Raw genomic sequence first — 22,366 nt, forward strand, 5'->3', positions numbered from 1 at the left:
TTATTCTAAACATGCATATTTAGATTAATTCCTATTCTAAAGAGAGGCTAAATGATGAGCATAAAATGATATATGAGAGCTTAAATGTATTTGAGCATAAGTGTGATACTATAAATTTGGAGGATGTTTTTTTTTAAAATGGAGGAATGAGAGCTCTATTTATAGCAAAAACAAGACAATGGATGGTCAGGATTGAAAGAGTTGATCAAGGGTTGAGTTTGAAAGTTGGGGATCCATGTTTGCAATTTGCACCAATAAAATGGTGACAAGTGTCAACATAGGGTTGGGTTGAGAGAAGGGGTTGGAGACATTAAATGCCTGAGAAGACCTCATGGTTATCTAGAGGGTAAGGGTCAAGCTTAAGTTAGGATTACCCACTGGATTAAGAGTTAATCCAAGGATAAACATTTGTGCAAATGATTAAGAGATAATCATGGTCAAAGCATTAAAGGCCTGATGAGACCCTTGGGTTGAGTGAAGGTTGAGTTAAAGCCAATTCTTTAACCATGTAAGAGGGTTTGAGTTAACCATTAATGGTTATTGAAGACTTTGGGGGATTAAGTGGTTGAAGGTTGGAAGCCTTTAATGGTTATCAAAGACTTTGAGGAATTAAGTGGTTGAAGACTTGAAGCCTTTAATGGTTATCAAAGACTTTGAGGTTTGAGAAGTGACTTCCCTTTGCTTAGGGATGTGACAAAGTTTAGAATGATGGGTTAGGCTAATTAGAAGCGATTAGAAGATTTTAGAAGGGATTAGAAAGGGGTTTAGGATTTTGCAAGTGGATGGAGGTATAATAGGATTTAATTGAAATAAAGTAATTTAATTCAATTTGGTTGCAATTTGGAGAAAATAAATAGATTAGATTTATTCAATTTTGGGATAACTATTTAATTAAATTTGAATTTAATTAAAAGTGGATAGGGGGGATTTAATTGAATAAAATGATTTATTCATTAAATGGGTATAGTGAATTTTATTTAAATAAATTGAGTAATTTACTTAATAAAATAGAAGAATGTGGATAATTTAATTAAATTAGATTTAATCAAATAGAGAAATGAACATAAAATATTCATTTAAGAATATGGTCATTTTTATACGTCTACATTTTGCCCCTCTTTGAAGTGACGTGTGTGCACATGTTATTTCAAAGAAAATGATGTGTTTTTGTGATTTATGATCAAATGCAATTTTTGTGTTTCTCTTATGGTTTACCAGTTGTGCCCTGGATTTGATTTGATGTGTGATGCCCCAGATTCGATATTTGATGGTGATGCCCCTCGGGAGATGAATCAATTTTTTGGAAAATTTTTGATTTAATTTGATGAGTTGCGTATGATGTGTATGATTTTGTGTATGTGAAATGTGGGGAAATTGATTCATCTCCCGATAAGTTATAATGTTATGGTATAGGGGAGACCGCGACCATATTACAGGTCCATTCGACTAACCCTAATTTTATTTGCCTCCTATAAAAGGGGAAAAGGGCTTGAATTAGATTCATTTGTGCTTTGTTGACTTTGGAGAAAGAGAATTTGGTCTACAGAGAAAATGTCTATTCCATATCATAGACACCGTTTCGAGCGTGTTCGGAGGTACTGGAGACCTGCAGTATATGGACCACTAGTAAGTCAACATTTTTGACCCTCTTTTGACTTTTCATTTAGTTGTTTTTAGTCGTTTTTTGATTTTCAAAGTTCGGTTTTAGTGGTTTAGCACATCTAGGTTATAGATTAGCGCATATGAAGTTTAAAGTAGTGCATCAAGTCGAATATTAGGGGTCGCGTCTGAAATAGATAGGATAGCGCATTAAAAAAATAGGTTAGCGCATATATGTAGAATAGCATGGCAACCGTCAGGCAGTGCGTAGGGTCAGCAGGGTAGCGCGTAGGGTAGACCTAGTGCATAAGGGTCATAGGGGTTCACATGGGTAAGGGGGTTTAGCGCGTAGGGCTAACCTAGCCCATAGGGTGAAACAAGTAGCACCTAGGAGGGATAGATTAGCGCGTAGAGTCAGTCTAGTGCATAGGGTAAATAGATTAGTACGTAGGAAAAACAGCCTAGCGCGTGGGGGAGTTTTAGCACAGCGGGAGTTTGTTTTAGCGCATCTGGAAATTTTTTGCGAGATGAGCCGATTTGTAAATTTGTTGTGCCTGTTTGTCATGATTTTAAGGATTTGTCCAATATGAATGTCGGTATAACTTGTTTTGATTTGCGATTTTTTCAAGTTATATATAGATATCAATGTGGTGTTTTGATCAAAATATGATTTGTTTGCTTACCGTGTTTCAAGTTCAATGTGTGAAGCCTGATTTGTGTTACAAGCTGATATGGGTTAGAAACTTGAGTTATTTTACAAGCTGATATGGGTGGGAAACTTGAGTTGTTTTACAAGTTTATGTGATTGTGGAGACTTGAGTTGTGTTACAAGTTTTGATATGGTTTTTGAGAACTTGAGTTGTGTTACAAGTTGATACGAAATGATAGGATTTTGAACTTGATGTAGATGAGCAAATTGTTTCATGTTGTTGATGTAAGTTTGATTTTGATATGTTTGTTTTGATGTAGAAACTGATATTGGATTTGTTTTGCTTGTTTGATAGGAGCGATTGGGTGTGGTTCAGTCGCGGGAGAGATTTTCGAGACCATGGACATTGATACCGTGGTTGTTGCAGGCCGATCTTGACATTATTGAGAGATGTGGGTTGACCTCTCTCTTGGATATGCCTCGGTTCACTGTGAACCGAGGGCTACTGACAGCTTTGGCAGAGAGGTGGCATAGCGACACCAACACCTTCCATTTTTCCACTGGAGAGATGATAGTCACACTAGAGGACTGTTACAGGATCTTGCACATTCCTATAGTAGGTGCACTACTACCCTACGAGCAATCAGAGGAGGGTGGTATAGAGGCACTGCGCTGCATTTTCCATGATGACACAGTTTGTGGCTATGAGATCCCATGGCAGGAGTTTCTAGACCTGGATTACACACCACTGCCATCCGTACTAGCAAGGTTCATTGGTGGATTCCTTTGTCCGGATCGCAGGTCAAAGGGATTTTCTATGGGATGGGGGCTAGTGTTGGAGGAGATGGTTACATAGGGCCGGAGGTTTTCATGGGGGTCAGCTATGCTGGCCCATCTATATAGGGGCCTGCATGAGGTAGTATACTTCGGTTATGGTAGTTTGTTAGCTGGCGTGACATTATTACAAGTATGGTGTTGGGAGCACATTCTAGTAGCGAGGCCACTATCAGACAAGGATAGGCCCGTGGGATGCGCATATGCGTACAGATATAGGGGTCTAGTTGTTCAGCGTAAGCTGGGCAAACTAGAGCACTAGAGGAGAGTGTTGGATGATATAGATACGATCACCTGGCAACCGTACACAGGATGTGCGGTGTGGGCCGAGGATGGGCTAGAGATGCCCTTTGTATTTATGACCAGATACCTGATCAGGAGGACCCCGTTCGTGATAGAGAGATTTGTGGTGACCCAAGTTTTGAGACAGTTTGGGTGCCAGCAGGGTATTCCACAGGGAGCATGCCTATATGCACAAAGGCGGCAGGATGTAGCGGATTGGGGGCCGACCATTGATAGTGCATTGGCGGTGGAGGAGTTTGTTGGGTTGGCCAAGCAGATATGAGATTATGCCCCAGAGATTTAGGATGCAGGCATGACTGATGAGTTTGCCAGATTATTTGTTGCGCGGGCAGTGGCTAGGATATCGGATCCTGATGAGATGAGGCTAGCTTTTGATTCAGATGAGGAGGAGGGAGAGGGAGATGATGATGATGGAGAGGATGGAGGAGATGGACGAGGGAGAGGAGCTAGAGGGAGGCGGGGAGGTAGAGTGAGGAGAGGAGATAGGGGTGTGGAGAGAGTGGTAAGACAGGGGAGAATAGATAGGGGGAGAGGTGGATTGGCTATCAGAGTCAGTGGAGAGGGGAGAGTGGGGGAGGTGCTAGCTGCGGTGGGGGGTGATGATGAGATGAGGCGACTAGCTCAGAGGAGGAGGATAGATGTGCTCCCACCTCTAGTACCGAGGACAGGCAGGGTTGGAGGAGTTGCCCTGGCACAGGTACCACTACGGGTTCAGATCCCTACACATGTTGAGGATGCATAGATTCGGACCATACAGGTGACTGTTCAGCAGCTGCAGGTGCAAATTTTGACCTATCAGTGAAAGATTGCTCAGTTGACCACTGAGTGGGACATCGAGATAGAGTGGAGAGGGCGAGCAAAGGAGGTGGTATCGAGTATGCAGAGAGCAGCGGTGGGTGGTCCAATGAGAGACACCCTGAGAGAGCTGGCATTGAGAGCTCAGGAGGCAAAGTACTATCGGCGGCATTATGAGGCTACAGTACCCAGGGATCGCCGAGTACAGAGCTTTGCATAGTCGAGATCTAGTCGTTCTCGAGATACTGGGTCACGATCTGAGAGCCGAGGTGTTACGGGGCCACCAAGATAGGACCCTCCGGGGGATCCAGGGGCGGGCGCATCTGGAGCTAGACCATCTCCGTCGGGGGATAGTCATACTTGAGAGATGTGGTCTCTGTTGTAGTTTTGGATCATTGTTATTTTTTGTACTAGACACAGTTTTGACACATTTTGTACATTTGGATCATTTTTGAGATATATATATATATATACGACACCATTTGCTTTGATCATGTGATGTGTTTATATGGATGCATTTATTTGGGTCATTTAGTTTATGTGATGCAATGCTTTTAAATAGATGATATAATGTATGATGCAGAATATATGCTTTTATATGCTGTGAGCTGTATCTTGAAAATGAGATGTATGATGTGATATGTGGTGTGATGTATCATATATGATTTGATTTGCAACTAAATGTAAAATGATATGCAATGATGTTAAAATGATATGCAACTAATCGTTAAAATGATATGCAAACATGTTAAATGATATGCAACTAATTGTTAAAATGATATGCAAACATGTTAAATGATATGCAACTAATTTAAAATGATATGCAACTAATTATTGTTGGTAGCATCCGTATTCTGTATTTGCCATCAGATATAACCATTTGTTTGCTTTCTTTGTAGATATCATCATTGAGCATTGATTTGTTTAGGATATGTTGAAAATTTATACAAGCATAATGGTATAATTGAACCATAATGACCTGAGAAAAATTTACATGATTTTTGATTTTGCAAGATAGCACAAGCATCAAGGTATAATTGAACCAGGACGACTTGAGTGCGCATTGCATAAACAGACAAGATTAGATCATTTTTATGCGTGAAGTGGAATCAGGCCTTCAGTGATATTCGACGTATCACGTCTCGAGGCATGTATTCACATAGTACAAGTGATTGCCTCCTAGACAGAAGACTAAGAAAATATTGGAAGTTCCCCTTAATTTATAGCTTTGAAGCATTTTAGTGAGAAAAAGGAAAAGATTCCAATAATTTAAAAAGTTCAAAATGCAAAATAGTCAAAAAAAATTAAAAAAAATTATGCGATAATGCAACATTTAATACTTCAGAAAATCATCCATCCTTGGTATTTCTGTGAAATGTTTTGTTTTGTTTTTGCGATGAAATGTAGTTTTGCTTGTTGGATGTCATGTTTCTGAGTTTTTGCAATAGTTTTGATGTCTTGAATATTTGCAAGTTTTTGAACAGGTTAATGCCTCTAGCTGAGTGTGCCTCTTGATATGATCATGTACAGTGATTTCCAAGCCATGGTGGATTAGTGGTAAGAGGATATATATAGACAAATCAGGTAGTGACTACGCTAAGTATGTCTTGAATGGATATTTGCTAAGTGTTGGGCGATGGCCGATAGTGTTTGTATGGATAAAATGGTATTGATATAGATGGAGGAGCCATTCTTTCACAAGAGCACCTGTTTACCAGATTTTCACAATTTGTTTTTATTTGTACTTTATGTTTTTGCTTTTTCTGGATTTTTTTTTTTTTTTTTTTGGCTTATTTTGGCTTTTTCCATGCACTAGGCCACTTAAGTGTAGTACCTCTTTAGATGGATGTTTTTAGTTGGTTCGTCGAGCACATCTCCTTCAGAATTTGTTAGCTGATAGGCACCTGATCCATAGACTGATATGATAACATAGGGACCCAACCAGTTAGGTTCAAATTTCTCTTTCTTTTCTCGAACTTGCTGATTTATTGGATTTTCTTTGAGGACTAGGTCACCAATCTTGAAGTTGCGGGGAATGACTTTGTGATTGTAGCTCCTGCACATGCATTGTTGATATGCTTTGAGATGAGTATAAGCATGCTAACATCTTTCATCTAATAGTTCATGCTCTTGCAGTCGGTTAACTTGATACTCTTCATCTGGGATTAAGCCTTTCAAAGAGACTCTGAGAGATGGGATTTCTACCTCTAGGGGCAAAATGGCTTCTGATCCATATACCAATGAGTATGGTGTTGCTCCTGTAGGTGTGCGGATGCTGGTTCTATATGCCCAAAGTGCTAGATTGAGTTGTATGTGCCAATCTTTGCCTGCATCATTCACTATTTTCTTGAGGATTTTTAGTATTGTCTTATTAGATGCTTCCGCTTGACCATTTCCCTGCGGGTAGTATGGTGTAGAGAACCTATTTTGGATTTTGAATTTTTCATATAGTTCTTGGACATCTTGATTCTTGAAAGGTTGTCCATTATCTATGATGATTGAACTTGGAATACCATATCTGTAGATCAGATAATTTAGGATAAAAGAGGCAATTTGTTTTCTGGTCACTGTGGTCATGGGAACTGCTTCTATCCATTTGGTAAAGTATTATGTTGTTGTTATAATGAACTTGTGTCCATTTGAAGATGAAGGATAAATTTTGCCAACTAAATCTAGTCCCCACTGACAAAAGGGCCAAGATGTTGTAAATGGTTGCAGTTCTTGTGCTGGTGCATGTATCAGATTGCCATGGATCTGGCATTTAGGACATTTCTTGGTGAAATGATATGAATCTTTCTCCATTGTAGGCCAGTAGTATCCTGTCCGTAGAAGCTTTTTAGCAAGAGTAGTGCCACTTGAATGTGTGTCACAAATACCTTCATGAAGCTCGTGTAAAGCAGAATCAAAATCATTACGATCAAGGCAATGAAGAAGAGTACCATCTAGACCTCGACGATACAAAGTATCAGCGGTAAGGGTGTAACGGGCGACTTGTCAGATAAATTTACATTTTTGGTTATAGGATTGGTCAATTGGTAAGATATTGTGCTTGAGGTAGTCATATATTGGTCCATATAACGGAGAATCTGAAGCAGTCAAGGCATAGATAACCTGGGATTCAGAGTGGTCATAGGCGGGGGAGAACAGTTGCTCTACCAGGAACTCGTAATGACTCTGTTGCTCTGAAATTTGTAGTAGTGAAGCAATAGAAGCCATTGCATCGGCTGCTTTATTGTTCAATCTTGGTATTTCCTTGAAGGTGATGTGCACAAAATACTGTTTGAAGTCATCCACCATTCATTTGTAGGGTAGTAACTTGTCATCCTTTGTCTGATAGTCATTATTGATTTGATGGATGACTAGTTGTGAGTCTCCATAGACTTTTAACTCTGTGATTTTCCATTCTACGGCCATTTTGATGCCTATGACCAGTGCCTCATATTCAGCCATGTTATTTGTGCATGGAAACATAAGCCTATATGATTTTGGGATAGTCTGTCCTTCAGGAGTGATGAACATAATTCCAACACCTGAACCATGTTGTGTATAGGATCCGTCAAAGTATAGGGTCCATTCTTTAGTAGAAAGAGAAAGAACGTCCCTGTCTGGAAATTCGATCTCTATGGTGTGTTTGCCTGGGAGTGGTGCTTCAGCCAACTGATCTGCAATTGCTTGTCCCTTGATGGCTCATCTTTCTGTGTATTGGATGTCAAATTCACTGAGAATCATGACCCATTTAGCCAGTCGGCCTGTAAGAGCTGCCTTGCTGAGTAGATATTTGAGAGGATCAATTTTTGTGACTAACTTGATGGTGTGTGCTAGCATATAATGTTAGAACTTTTGAGATGCGAAGACCACTGTTAGGCAAGCCTTTTCAATGAATGTATAGTTGAGTTCATGACCATTCAATGTCCTACTGATATAATATATGGTGTGTTCCTTCCCTTATTGATCTTCTTGTGCCAATAGTGCCCCCGGTGATATATCTATTGTTGAGATATATAAGATAAGAGGCTTTCCTGCGACTGGTGGGACCAAAACTGGTGGATTCATCAGGTACTATTTTATTTGGTAAAAAGATTCTGTACACTTGGCCTCCCATTTGAATGGTACATGTTTGTGTAGTAAATGGTTAAATGGTAGACTTTTATTTGCTAGCTGAGCGATGAATCGCCTGATGGATTGAAGTCGTCCTTGTAGAGATCTGAGTTGACTGATATTCTTTGGTCGTGGCATGTCCATAATGGCTTGTACCTTTGCTGGATCTACTTCAATACCTTTAGCTGAGACAATGTAGCCTAGTAACTTGCCTGATGTAACCCCGAAGACACACTTCTTAGGGTTGAGCCTGACTTGGAATTTCTCCAACCGATCAAAAATCTTTGTTAGGATGCCAACATGTTCAGCTCTAGTGAAGGATTTAGCTAGTAAATCATCCACATAGTCTTCCATAAATGTGTGCATCATGTCATGAAAGATTGTTGTCATTGCTCTTTGATAAGTGGCCCCTGCATTCTTTAAGCCAAAAGGCATAACATTCCAACAGTACATTCCCCAAGGACAGGTGAACACTATTTTATCTTGATCTTCAGGAGCTATTTTGATTTGATTATAGCCTAAGAAACCATCCATTAGTGAGAGCATTGCATGACCTGCTATAAGATCTACAATTATGTCAATACTGGGCAGAGGAAAGTCGTCTTTTGGACAAGCTTTGTTGATGTCTTTGAAGTCAGTGCAAATTCGGATACTACCATCTGGTTTTGATACTGGAACGACGTTGGAAATCCATTCTGCATAGTCAATGGGTTGAATGAATCCGACGTCTAATAATTTCTTAAGTTCACTTTTGACCATGAGTGCCACCTGTGGATTCATCTTTCATAGCTTTTGCTTGACTGGCTTAACTCCTATAGAAATGGACAAGTGATGCATGATTAAGTGTGGATCTATGCTAGGCATAACAGCATATGACCAAGCAAAGTTAATTTGCTGTCCTTTAAAGAAGATGATGAATGTCGATCTTTCTTCCTCTGTCAGGGATTCTACAAGGTGTATGTTCCTAACTGCTTCTGTGGTGCCAATGTTGATTGATTGAGTGGGTTCAATCAATATGGGTGATCTCTCATGAAAGTGTTTAGGAAGAGTGTCAAGTCTCCCATCGTTAGGTGCCTTAAAAAGGTTTTCACCTTCAGATGCGTCCTTTATTTTTACTTTTTGTGATCTAGAGCTGCCATTGACTGGTTTTTAGCATCAGATCCTTTATTTGGTGTATTTTTATGACTGAGAGACTTGGCACTCCCTAATTGATAGACATCGTTATTTTGTTCTGTAAAGCAGAAAAATATCGCAATCGAACCCTAGTTGCTCTCCCCTCTTCCGACTCCGAGGAGAGAGAAAGGAGGTTCGCTAGGATTCGATGGTTTTTCACTTAGGGGAGAGACTTTACATTCAAAAGAGGGGTTGAAACTCATAAGATCCAATCCCACACAATGTAAGATTGGATGCTAAATGAATTTCAAGGGTTAGGAAAGCAAGGCTACCCTCTTTTGTAAAGAATGTTGTTAAGGAAATTAAGCTAGGAATGCATAGAAAGTCATAAAGATTCGCTTATAAACTGAGTTCGGGTTATAGGATGAAGCTGCGGACCTGGAATTAGTAGTAAAATGTCGATACGGCGCTGTCCTGCAAATTTGAGAAAAAGTTGTCGGGACGATGGCGCCCGGCACCACGGTCCTCCGAAAAATCCGCGAAACGAAGGGGGATCTGTTCGTCTCTGCACAAGGATTCCAGATCTTCAATTTCAGTCGCGTACCTGCAACCTACACACAGAAAAGCGAAGACGATTGGGGGGTTAGGGATTAGGGGTTTGCCTTTAGGTCAAACCCCGGTTTTGGAATTAACCAAGAAATGAGCAAGTGCTGTAAATGTAAATGTATGTAAAACAAGTACTAATACCTTGTTCTAAGAATGTTTGTATCCTTATGTGCGAAGGTTTAGATGTTGTATGCTGTATGTTGTAGTAGTATGTTGTAGGTAGCATGTAGTATGTGATCTCCTCTTCAATGGTTGAATCCTTGTCTTGAATGCAACACTTAGCCTTGAATGGAGACTTAGAAGGAATGCTTGAATGCTTGAATGCTTGAGTATAGTTTCCACGCCTTTTTCATCATGTATTTTGTTTCATCTAAATGAGAGAGAAAAATGTAGTTTATATACTTGTCATTTAGGGCTGATAGACTGATTTTCCCGACCTTAGGCCGACCAGGAAAGTTAATTTCCAATTTGCAAACAAAAAGACCCGAGACCCCTTAGGAGACCGGGCCCAAAATAGGACCCAAGGACCAGGGCGCTGGGTGCCATGGTCCTGGGGACCAGAGCGCTGGGCGCCCTGGTCTTGAAGGACCAGGGCGCTGGGCGCTCTGGTCCCACCTCCCGGGACAGCAGGGTGCAAGGAGGTTGAGGCCAGGGTGCTTGAAAAATGCAGTTTTCAGTGTCGTGAGCAAGTTTCAGGGTCTCCATTCAGGTTGCGTGTTGCATCGCCATTGTGAAGACCGAAATACAGTCGAAATTGCAAGTGTCGCAATTTTAGGACGCTACATTTAGCCCCCACTTTAGTGGGAGTATGTATGCTCATACTTCCGGTAAAGTACAAGGAAATAACATTGAAAGACTTTCACCACGTCAAGGAGGCAAGATACACCAAGCCCCCAATGGACTAAGGATCTTACGACTTCGATTGAAAAAGTAAAAGGGAAGATCGCGAGGAAGAACCATGACTATCAGTAGTAAGGCTCCCTCACTATGAGTCATGCAAGAAAGATATCAAAAATTTTCAAGGCAAGGCTAAATTTGCCAAGAAATTTTCAAGTATCTTGAAAAGATATGAACGGGATGTATGCCCCCCTACGTTAAAGTGATCGCACACGCCTCACCAGGGGTGATTGTTTTAACGTAGTGATACATATAAGAAATGAGAAAGGAGCACGTTATTGCAAGGATTTAGCCCCCAAGTGTGAGATAAACCCAAGGATAATAGACACAAAACACAAAGCACAAGGTGACTTCGCTTTCCTCGGGGTTAGTATGCTGTATGATAATTCATGTATATATATCATATGTATGTATGCATAATTGTTCTTCATTCCCCAATCAAGGAAGGTCACCTAGAAGAAGGGAACACATGTGTCTTTTGAGTCAACATGAGAGAGATCGAGAGATCTCAATGCTTTGCATCGTCCTCAAGTAGACAACACCAAGGACAACAAATAGAAGAATGAAAATAACATATAGAAGAAGTAACAAAAGAGAGGAGGAGAGAATCTGCTATGCTAATGTAACTAGTCTAGCACGTCATCTACCCCCCGATCTTGCTGATCAATGTTTCGGGAAGGCAGGGAACACGCCAGAGGAGGAACATTCAACACAACAGATGAAGCTATCACAAGATCCAAACAAGGGCTATGTTCATGTTCCGAGCCACATTGTTCTTGTCTAGGAGCTAGGATAAGTGCTTTAGAAAATTCATTAGATAAATGGTTATCAACATCAACAAGTTCATATTCACTATCAGAAGCAAGAGGAGTAACATTTTCATCATGAATAACATTTTCATCTATATCATCATCAAGATTTATAAAAATAGGATCTTTAACTCGCACAGGATCAAGACCATCATGCATCTTATGTTTAGGAGATTTAGGCTCAATGTCCGGCTGAGGAGAAAATGGAATAATGCTTGTTGAAGGTGTTTTTGGAGATTGCAAAGTTTGAGCTCTAAGACGACGCTTTCGCCAGCGTTCACGTGCAGAACGATTTCATCTAGTCTTAGTAGGAAGTGGAGAAGATTGAGGAGGAGGAATGTTCTCATCCTTAGCACTTGGGTGTTTAGGTTGTGGTCTCTTAGGTTGGATAATAGGAGAAGAAGAAAGTCTCTTCTCTCTATAAAAGGAAGGAGGAGGAACTGCTCCATACAAAGGAGGAATTTTTGGTTTAGGGAGAAGACCAAGTCCATCATGACGTGGAGGTATAGGTCTACTCTTAGGAAGTTTATTAGGTATAGACATAGTCACATCCATAGGGATGGGTTGAGAATCTTCTTGAGGAAAGACATTAGTTTTATCTTTCAAAGGAAGAACTTCCTTCTCAAGAATGATAGGAACATCAAGTTTAGGTGCTCTAGGTTCACTTAGAGATAGGATCATATCTGTTTTCCACTTTTGATAAGATTTGAAAAGATGATCACTTCGCAGAGGAAGAGATTGGAATTGTTTAGGCCAAAAGTAATCAATAGGAACACTAGAGGTTCTTTCAGCTGGTTTAAAGAGACTATGATTGACAGTAACAACTTCACCATTATGGGGAAATTTCAAACACTTATGAATAGGAGAAGCAATAGCTTTCATGGAAGATAGCCAAGGATAGCCAAGCTTCACACGAAATTGTTCGGAAGATGGAATAATAGCAAAGTTCACATCAAGAGATTTGTTATGGACCTCAATAGGCAATGTAATAGAACCAATTGCAGGAGAAGAAAATGCATCAAATAATTTCACAATCACATCTGTTTTGTCATAAATCACTTGATTCAATTGCAAAGTAAAAATAAATTCTTCAGTAATAACATTAACCATGCACGAAGGATCAATAAGCACTCCACGGCAAGGTGTATTCTTAACTTTTGCAACTATGTATAAAGGACCATCAGGTGCCCTAATGGTTTCGCTAGAATCAAATGTGATGGAAGGTTCTTTAGGGATTTCTTGCTGCTCTACAAAGTTAATCACATTCGGAGTCATAGACACAAGACCATCAGATGAGAGAGAGGAATCATTAGCCTCAATTGCATTAGAGGTATGAGAAGGCAATGGATCAGTGAAAATCTGAAGATTTTGGTTAGGAGGAGCTACAGATGTGTTGCCTTTATCATTCACTCCAGAAACAGAGATAGTATTGTTATCAATCAAATCTTGAATTTTACCCTTTAAAGAAAAACATTTTTCAGTATCATGCCCAGGCTGACGATGAAATTGACAAAAAGCTTTGTTATCAAAATAAGGTGAAGTAATCTTTGCAAGATCAATTTGTCTTATAGGAGGAAGAGTAAGCACATTTTGTTCCAACAACTTATTCATAATACTATGCAATGATTCATTCAAAGGAGTATACTTTCTTTCTTTCTTGAAAAATTTAGAAATAGGAGGCACACCTGATGCTGCATTCACATTGTTGTTGATGATGTTTTCATTGAATTTGATGGAATCTCTGTTTGGTTTAAACTTCCCAAATGGTTGTTGACTGCTATCACCCTTATCACTCGGAGCCATAGGATGTGATTGTTCCATTTGACTCACAGTCAGTTGATAATTGTGAAGAGTTACACACAACTGTTGGAAAGAAGTAAACTCAGAAAACAAAAGTTTGTCTCGAATATCTTTTTGTAAATTAGAAATAAAGATTCTTTGAATATCATTGTCAGGCACTGGAAAAGAAATTTGAGCATACAAATGCTTATATCTACCAATGAAATCAGTCACTTTTTCTTTAACACCTTGTTTACAATGCATTAAATCAATCAAAGTAACTTTAGGACTTATATTGTTTTGAAATTGTTGAATGAAAGCATTTGCAAGTTGTTCGAAAGAAGTAATAGAATAAGAAGGCAACGAGCAATACCATTGTAGGGATTTGTCTCTTAATGTTCTCGTGAATAGTTTTGCAAGCAACCTTTGGTCATAAGCAAAATCAGTACAAATTGTTTGAAAAGTCTTAACATGTGTTAGAGGATCTCCTTTACCATTATAAAGTTCCAAATGCGGGATTTCAACATGTTTAGGAGGGATAGCTCGAACAATGTCAAGAGAAAGTGGGCTCGCAACATCAAATGTGGGCACACTAAACTTAGATTGATTCATCGAGGCAATTTGTTGCTGTAAAGAAGAGACAGTTTGTGCAAGATTGTTAATGGTCGCTTCAGTCGAAGAGTTCATATTGGATGTGTTAGATTGAGATGGAGGTGTTATGTTATTGAAAGAAGGTAGAGAGTAAGGTGGTGGGACTCTATGATAATTAGTCATAGGAGATGATTGGACAGGAGGAATACTACAAGGAGGGATGGAATGGTTAAATGAATTGCCCCCTTGCGTCATGTTCATTTGTGGTGATATAATAGGCACACTCATTGAAGGAATGAATGAAGAAGTCGGATTGAATGAAGGAAGAGGGTTAATTGAAGAAGAAGGGTTGCCCCCATGACTGGTGATCATAGGAGGAATGTCTTGTATAGAAGTAGCCATGATGTTTGATGTAAAGGTAGGTATACTAGCAATAGGAGTTGTCAAAGGAATAGAATGATTGACTTGTGTAGGAGGTTGTGTATAACCCAAAGTTTCAGCACAACTCTTCATAGGCATCACATTTGAATCCACAATGTGTGCAATACCACGCAAAATATCAATTCCATTCTTATCACTTTGAAGCATACGTTTTAGACCCTCAATTAAAGAAAGAGCTTGACTATCAGGGTATTCTTGAGACATCCATTGTCGAAAATCGTCAAATTGGTTATCCAATTTCGAAAGTTGTTCTTCAGAAACCTCATGGAGAGCTTCTTCATCATTAGGAGGATTAGAGGAATTACCCATGTCCTCGTTAAAAAGGCTATTCAAATTAGGTTCCATCTCCTTAGTAGTTAAACCTTGGAAAGACTTAATTCTACGGCTTCGTCTAACGGGAATAGTGTAAGTAGGGCTTATTGTTGTAAAACTCATGCACTAGAAAGAGAGAGAAGATTTTGAATTTAGAGGTAGCAATTTTTAGTAAAATCAGCCAATCTTCTGGATTTAAGCTGTTAAATGCAATCACAACAGTCTCCCGAAATTTCGGAAAAAATGCCCAGGACCGTGGCGCCCGGAGTGCAACACGGTCCTTGCAACTTTTTTCGAAATTTGCAGGGATGAAAGGTATGATGATTTTAGAGCTAATCTGAAAAAATTGAGTGATTTTACGATCTGTAGATAGGCCAAATTAAAGTTGTAATCTCGAAATTGAACCCTACCAAGATTGTCGAAAAATGCAAAGTTTTGAATTTTGAAAAAGAGAGGGAAACTGAAATTTTGAATTTTATGATTTTAGAGGGAATGTCAAAAGCAATGCAAGTTTTGAAATTCAAAAGTTGACTCAATTTCACGCAAAATTCAATTTTGAAAGCGGAAATCAAAGTTGTTGTAATTAAGCACTTAATTTCAAAAGTCACAAAATGCAAGAATTTGAATAAAGCACTGAAATTTTTAATGAATGATAACACACTTTTCAGATTTAGGACAGTAAGAACACAATTTTGACACAAAATTTCAATTTCAATGATTTTTAAATGTTTAGAAGCCTTAATCCAAGCAATCACAAGACCAACTTTGACTGTTATTTTGAAGGTGTTAAAATTGATAAAATCAGCCAAAATTCTGGATTTTAGCAGGAAAATACAGTAAGATCTCACTCCCGAAATTTCGGAAAAAATGTCGGGGACGATGGCGCTCGGTGCCACGGTCCTCGCAACTTTTTTCCAAATTTTCAGGGATGAAAGATATTGTGATTTTATTGCGGAATCCAAAGTTACAGCTGATTTGGAGATGTTTTGATCAGTGAAATTGTCGGACAAAGGTTGAATCAAGAGGGTTTCAAAAATTAGGGTTTTGACACTTAACCACTTAATTTTTAGAATTAAAGCACAAATATGAATTGAAAATTTGTAATAGAAGGGCAGATCTGAAACAGGCATTAACATTTAGACATTTCGCAGGTTCAATTACCAAAAAGAAAATTTAGGGTTTTTATGCAATCACCTCTAAAATTTTGCAAAAGATCAAACATGGAAATGTAATCAATTTTTTTTTTTTTTCAGATCTAAGCATGAAAAATCAGAAAGGATGTTCACGTCGGGTTCACCAAAATGTAAAGCGGAAAAATATCGCGATCGAACCCTAGTTGCTCTCCCCTCTTCCGACTCCGAGGAGAGAGAAGGGAGGTTCGCTAGGATTCGATGGTTTTTCACTTAGGGGAGAGACTTTACATTCAAAAGAGGGGTTGAAACTCATAAGATCCAATCCCACACAATGTAAGATTGGATGCTAAATGAATTTCAAGGGTTAGGAAAGCAAGGCTACCCTCTTTTGTAAAGAATGTTGTTAAGGAAATTAAGCTAGGAATGCATAGAAAGTCATAAAGATTCGCTTATAAACTAAGTTCGGGTTATAGGATGAAGCTGCGGACCTGGAATTAGTAGTAAAATGTTGATACGGCGCTGTCCTGCAAATTTGAGCAAAAGTTGTCAGGACGATGGCGCCCGGCACCACGGTCCTCCGAAAAATCCGCGAAACGAAGGGGGATCTGTTCGTCTCTGCACAAGGATTCCAGATCTTCAATTTCAGCCGCGTACCTGTAACCTACACACAGAAAAGCGAAGACGATTGGGGGGTTAGGGATTAGGGGTTTGTCTTTAGGTCAAACCCCGATTTTGGAATTAACCAAGAAATGAGCAAGTGCTGTAAATGTAAATGTATGTAAAACAAGTACTAATACCTTGTTCTAAGGATGTTTGTATCCTTATGTGCGAAGGTTTAGATGTTGTATGTTGTATGTTGTAGTAGTATGTTGTATGTAGCATGTAGTATGTGATCTCCTCTTCAATGGTTGAATCCTTGTCTTGAATGCAACACTTAGCCTTGAATGGAGACTTAGAAAGAATGCTTGAATGCTTGAATGCTTGAGTATAGTTTCCATGCCTTTTTCATCATGTATTTTGTTTCGTCTAAATGAGAGAGAAAAATGTAGTTTATATACTTGTCATTTAGGGCTGATAGACTGATTTTCCCGACCTTAGGCCGACCAGGAAAGTTAATTTCCAATTTGCAAACAAAAAGACCCGAGACCCCTTAGGAGACCGGGCCCAAAATAGGACCCAGGGACCAGGGTGTTGGGCGCTCTGGTCCCACCTCCCGGGACAGCAGGGTGCAAGGAGGTTCAGGCCAGGGTGCTTGAAAAATGCAGTTTTCAGTGTCGTGAGCAAGTTTCAGGGTCTCCATTCAGGTTGCGTGTTGCGTCGCCATCGTGAAGACCGAAATGGAGTCAAAATTGCAAGTGTCGCAATTTTAGGATGCTACATGTTCATTGGTAGAGCCTATTTCTAGATTTACGGTACATAGGTAATGGATAATAGATTCATCATCTAGGAAAACTGGTATATCATGTGTTTCAGGTTCATCCCAATTGATGAGGTCAGGAAAGACAAGCGGTAAGGAATCATTGGGTGGATCAAGCTCTACTACTGTGAGTGTTAGGATGGAGTTCTCATCGTGATGGGTCTTGGTTTTAAAGAAGTTCAGGATTTCGTCGAGGTCTTCGATGGTATTATCTTCCACATAGACTTGTTCATAATGTTCCTGTTCACTTTCCTTGGCGTCATAGATATTTTGTGGTCCAAATTCAAGAGGTCTATCTTCTGCGCTATGTTCTTCTTGAGAAAGGGATATAGAATCAGTATCATCCAGGATATTTGTAGTAGCATTGGAGCAGGTACCCCATTCATATTCATTGGAATTTGTCTCATAGGCATCATCCCAGATTCTATCTGTGCTGCAAATAGGTATGTTGTATGGTGAAAACAAATCTTTGATGATGGATACCATTTTGATGGTTTTTGTTGATTCTGTCTTAGATCCGTCTTCTACTTTCTGGATTTGTTCATAGACTGTGCTTCCTCATGGAGGAATAATGGTATCTAGAGATGACATGATTTGTTTTTGAGACAGTGGTGTTTGAATATGAGCTACTGCTACAGATAGGGCCTTCTTATGACTTAGAAGCTTTCCCTGATGCAACTTCTGATCTTGACGTTCCCGTGCCTTGCGGATTGTTTCTGCTGATTCAAAGAGTGCTTCCTGCCAGGATTATTCTTTGTACTTCTTCTTTACCTTCCATTGAGGTTTTGTAGTCATGTGTGGCGGTCGTTTCAATAGGAATGTGAGTTTGGAACCCAATCCTACTTTGTTTCTACTAGGTTGTGAAGGAAGATCTATATGTTCAGTGACTCCTTCTTTGCGTTTCCCAATAGGTCCTTTACTGCCATATCCCATTTGCTGCATGATTAAGTATCCTTTTCCATATAGGTGTGTAGGTAGAACAATATCTAGATCAGCTACTCTATTATCTTCTTTCTCATCTTTGTATAACCAGCTAAGAATATCCTTATCTTCTAATTCATGTGCCAGAGTGCCCAATTAGATGAAGGTACCATCAAATTTGGTGATGGGCTAAGTGACTAGATGTGTTGATGTAGTAGGCAATCCATGAGATCTAGGTGATGTTGGTAATTTGGCCAAACATAAAGGCTCCAAAGAGTATTCCCCCATACCTTGGTCTTTGATTTGCATTTTCTGTTTGAAGTCTCCCCATAAGGAGTTGGATTTTGCTGTTTGTGGATCTGATGTTGAAGATCGCTGCTTTTCTCTATTATGAGGAACCAAACTGTCTTGAGCTGCCCCCATTGTGTTGCAATGTTGAAATGGATTGTGATCAGCAGATATGGATACTTCTTGTCCATCATAAGGAAATTTTACACACTGGTGATATGTGGAAGGTACTGCTTGCATTTCATGTATCCAGGGTCGCCCTAATAAAATATTATAGGTAAGGTCTATGTCTAAGACCTGACATACAATATCCTTTTGTATTGGTCCCACTTGAATAGGTAATATCACAGTTCCTTTAGACGATCTTTCCTCATCATCATATGCCTTTATGGTAATCTTTTTGCAAGGATCAATAGATTCTTCTGAGAAGCCCAATGCACGAATAAGCTTTAAAGTGCATATATTAAGTCCGGCTCCTCCATCTATTAGGACTCTTTTTACTCGGTGTTTGCAAACAATGACTTCGATATGGAGAGGAGTATTATGCGGATGGATTAATGAAATTTCGTCATGTTCTGAGAAGGTGAGGTTATGAGGTCCAGTCATATGGGCGACCATGGCTTGAAATCTATCTGTATCCAAATTGTGAGGTACATTAGTCTCCAATAGCGCTTGTTCTAGTATGTCTTTGTGCTTTGGTGATAGTTTCAACAATTCTAGTATAGATATTTGTGCTGGAGTTTTACGTAGTTGGCTAACCAAGTCATATTGGATTTTTGGTGTGGTAGTTGTAGGTGCAGTATGTCCCTTCAAGACATATTTCTGAGTTTGGGTTGTTACATTGACATATTAATGATCATGCCGATCTCGAATGGTGATGACATTGACTTGATGATCTTCAGCTGATATGTGATTTATGGTGTTGTTGTAGATATGGTTGATACGAGCTCCACGTGTATCATCCGAAGTTGATGCTCCATCTTTGTTGTAATTTGGAAGAGGATTTTTGAAGGCTCCGTGATCACCATTTGTTTTGAGACCATCCACCGTTAAGTCACCTCGATCAATCATGTCCTATACTATGTGTTTCAATCTCATGCACTCATTTGTTCTATGACCCTTGTTGCGATGGAAATCACAATAGTGTGAATCATTCCACCAAGGTGGTTTGATTGGGGGTTCATAGTTGCTGATTGGAGGCAAAGAAAGAATCTTGTTTGCCAAAAGTTCTTTGAATGCGGATTCTAATGATTGTCCCAGTGGTGTGAAGATACGCTTTTGGAAATTGTTCATGTTGTTGCGTGAATAGTTGTTAGGTCCTGGATTCATGTTTTTGCTTTGAGTATTGTTGGTGTTGTTTGTGTTGAGTTATCCTTGATCGGTGTTTTGCGCATATGTGTTAGCATTTGTATTAGCATTTTTAGGATTTTTCGTGTTTTGAGGATCTCTAGACAATGCGAGCACTAGTTACTTAGATTTGGGATCATATGATTCATTGTTGCCTTCGTTTTTGTTTCGAGTCCAAAATCGAGATTTGTCAAGGTTGGTGTTGTTCTGGTTATTGTAGTTTGATGATTTTGTTCCTTCCTTGTAGAATTTGAGTGTTCCCTTTTTGACACAGGCTTCCTCTACTTGAATGCCATTTTCAATTAATTTAGCGAAAGATGGTATGCATTGAAGTTTTAGTCTATAACTCATTTCACTATTCAAGTTATCGATGAAGATTTCCATTTTCTCCTTTTTGGGAATATCTGGAGGATATCTGGAGACCATGCGTCGCCAGCGTTGAAGGAACACCATGAATGTTTTGTTGTTCTTTTGTTTGGTGTTGCAAACATCTAGCATGGTTATGGCATGTTGGATGTTGTAGGAATAGTGGGTTATGAATTTGTTAACCAACTCATCAAATGATCTGATAGGTGGCAAAATTTTGGATAACCATTCTATGGTTTGCCCTCCCAAGCTTCTAGGGAATAACCTCATCAAATAGGTGTCATCACGAGAAAATTCAAGGTTCAGTGTGCAAAATTCTCGAACATGATCTCGGGGATCACTTTTCCCATCATATTTATCAAATTTGGGAACGTCTGAGTTTGGAGGAAAAGGTACCATGTTCAATCTTCTATCAAATGGATAAGGACAAATTTCATTTAACGAGTACCGCACTATTGTCCCTTGTTGCATATCCTGTATTTGCCTTTGCAACATTTGCATTTGTTGAGTAAGGGCTGCCAAAGGTATATTGTCTTGTCGAGGGAAAAGTTCTTCCCTTGTATTGGTTCTTAGCTGAAAAGGTGTGGTAAATGGTATATTTTGCTCTGGTGTTTCTAGCTCAGGTATATGCATTTCTGGTATGCGTTGTTTTGGAATGTGTTGCTCAGGTATATGTTGTTCAAAGTTACGGGTGTCTTCTTCTCTTTGTTGTTCTTGATATACATATTGTCGAGATCCAGTTTTAAAGATGTTTGGGTCTAAATATTCGAGAAGTTTAACACCTTTGCTTGTAAGCATGAGCAGATATTTTTCTTTGTCATTTTCCATGAGCTTTTCTACAAGCTTTTGGAATGAGGGGTTTTCCTGACATTCCTGAAGAAGTGCTTTAGTAATTTCAGGTTCTTCTAAGGGTGGAAGTTCAAAAGGATTTGATAATCTTCAATTCATACTAGACTCAGTGTGTGCCTCGCTTTGTTTGTCTCTTTGAGAGCAAGTAACAGGCATTTTAGTAGAAACTCTCAGTGATGAAAGGGACAAAAGCCTCGTTGATATGTTTTTCGTGGGTGGGTGGTTCTGGTTGAGATGCGTTATAAGTGATACACTCGTCGGGCAAGAATGCGGGATTGGTTTTTCCACTGTGGTTTATGGTTTGATTAAAAGAAGACTTTTGACAGTATGCTCTTGTCTTCAAAGGTTCTTTGTCAAATTCGTTGGATTTGTTTTGGATATATCATTTGACGTGATGAAGGAATACCCAATGAGATTTGAAGAGTTGACGATTGATGTATAAAAACTTATTTCTCTTGATAAATTTGGAAAAACTAGGTTGTTGTTTCTTGAACGTGATGTTACGATAAAGGTTCTTTCTTCTCAGAATAAGGGGATTAGTCATGCATGAGTGATCAATGGTTTCCTTTGATTGGTTTGGATTCAGTTGATTCTTGTTTTTGAAAATTTCAAATCTTACTCTATCAAAGTGAAGGTTTAGATGCCCCTTCACGACAAAGCGTGTCAAATGATATGGATAGAAGCTTCCCGATCTGGAAACTTGATTTGACAATTTGAAAATTTTAAACAAGTGTTTTGAGATAAAAATCCGTAAAGATGGTAAAGGATTCTGTTGATACTGATGATGAAGTTTCCAGATTATGATAGGAGAGACATCCTCTATCGTGCGATTCGTTTAGGATTCTGACAACGTTCGTTTTGACATAAATTTAGCTCAAGAAATAGTTTTAGTGGTCTGTTTGTCACTCTGTTTTGATGAAAGATGGTGTTGATAGAAAAAAGGCTTCTAAAAATGTTTTTGAAAATTTCAAAAAATTTCCTAGTTTTGCTCTTTGTTTTTTTTTTGTTTTTGATCACACGCTAGAGCAGAGACTACATGCGCTACTGAAATGTCTCTATGCACTAAAATGATAACCACACGCGCTAAAGTTTTTGGACTGTTAAAATTGTTTTTCTATTTGTTGAAAAGCTATGCGCTATCTTGGGTCTGTGAAGCACTAACTATTGGTCTTTGTGCACTAATGTTTGGCTTTCACGCGCTAAGCTGTTGCTTCCACGT

The sequence above is a fragment of the Cryptomeria japonica genome, chromosome 6 (genome assembly GCF_030272615.1).
Source record: "Cryptomeria japonica chromosome 6, Sugi_1.0, whole genome shotgun sequence".
Classification (NCBI taxonomy): Eukaryota; Viridiplantae; Streptophyta; class Pinopsida; order Cupressales; family Cupressaceae; genus Cryptomeria; species Cryptomeria japonica.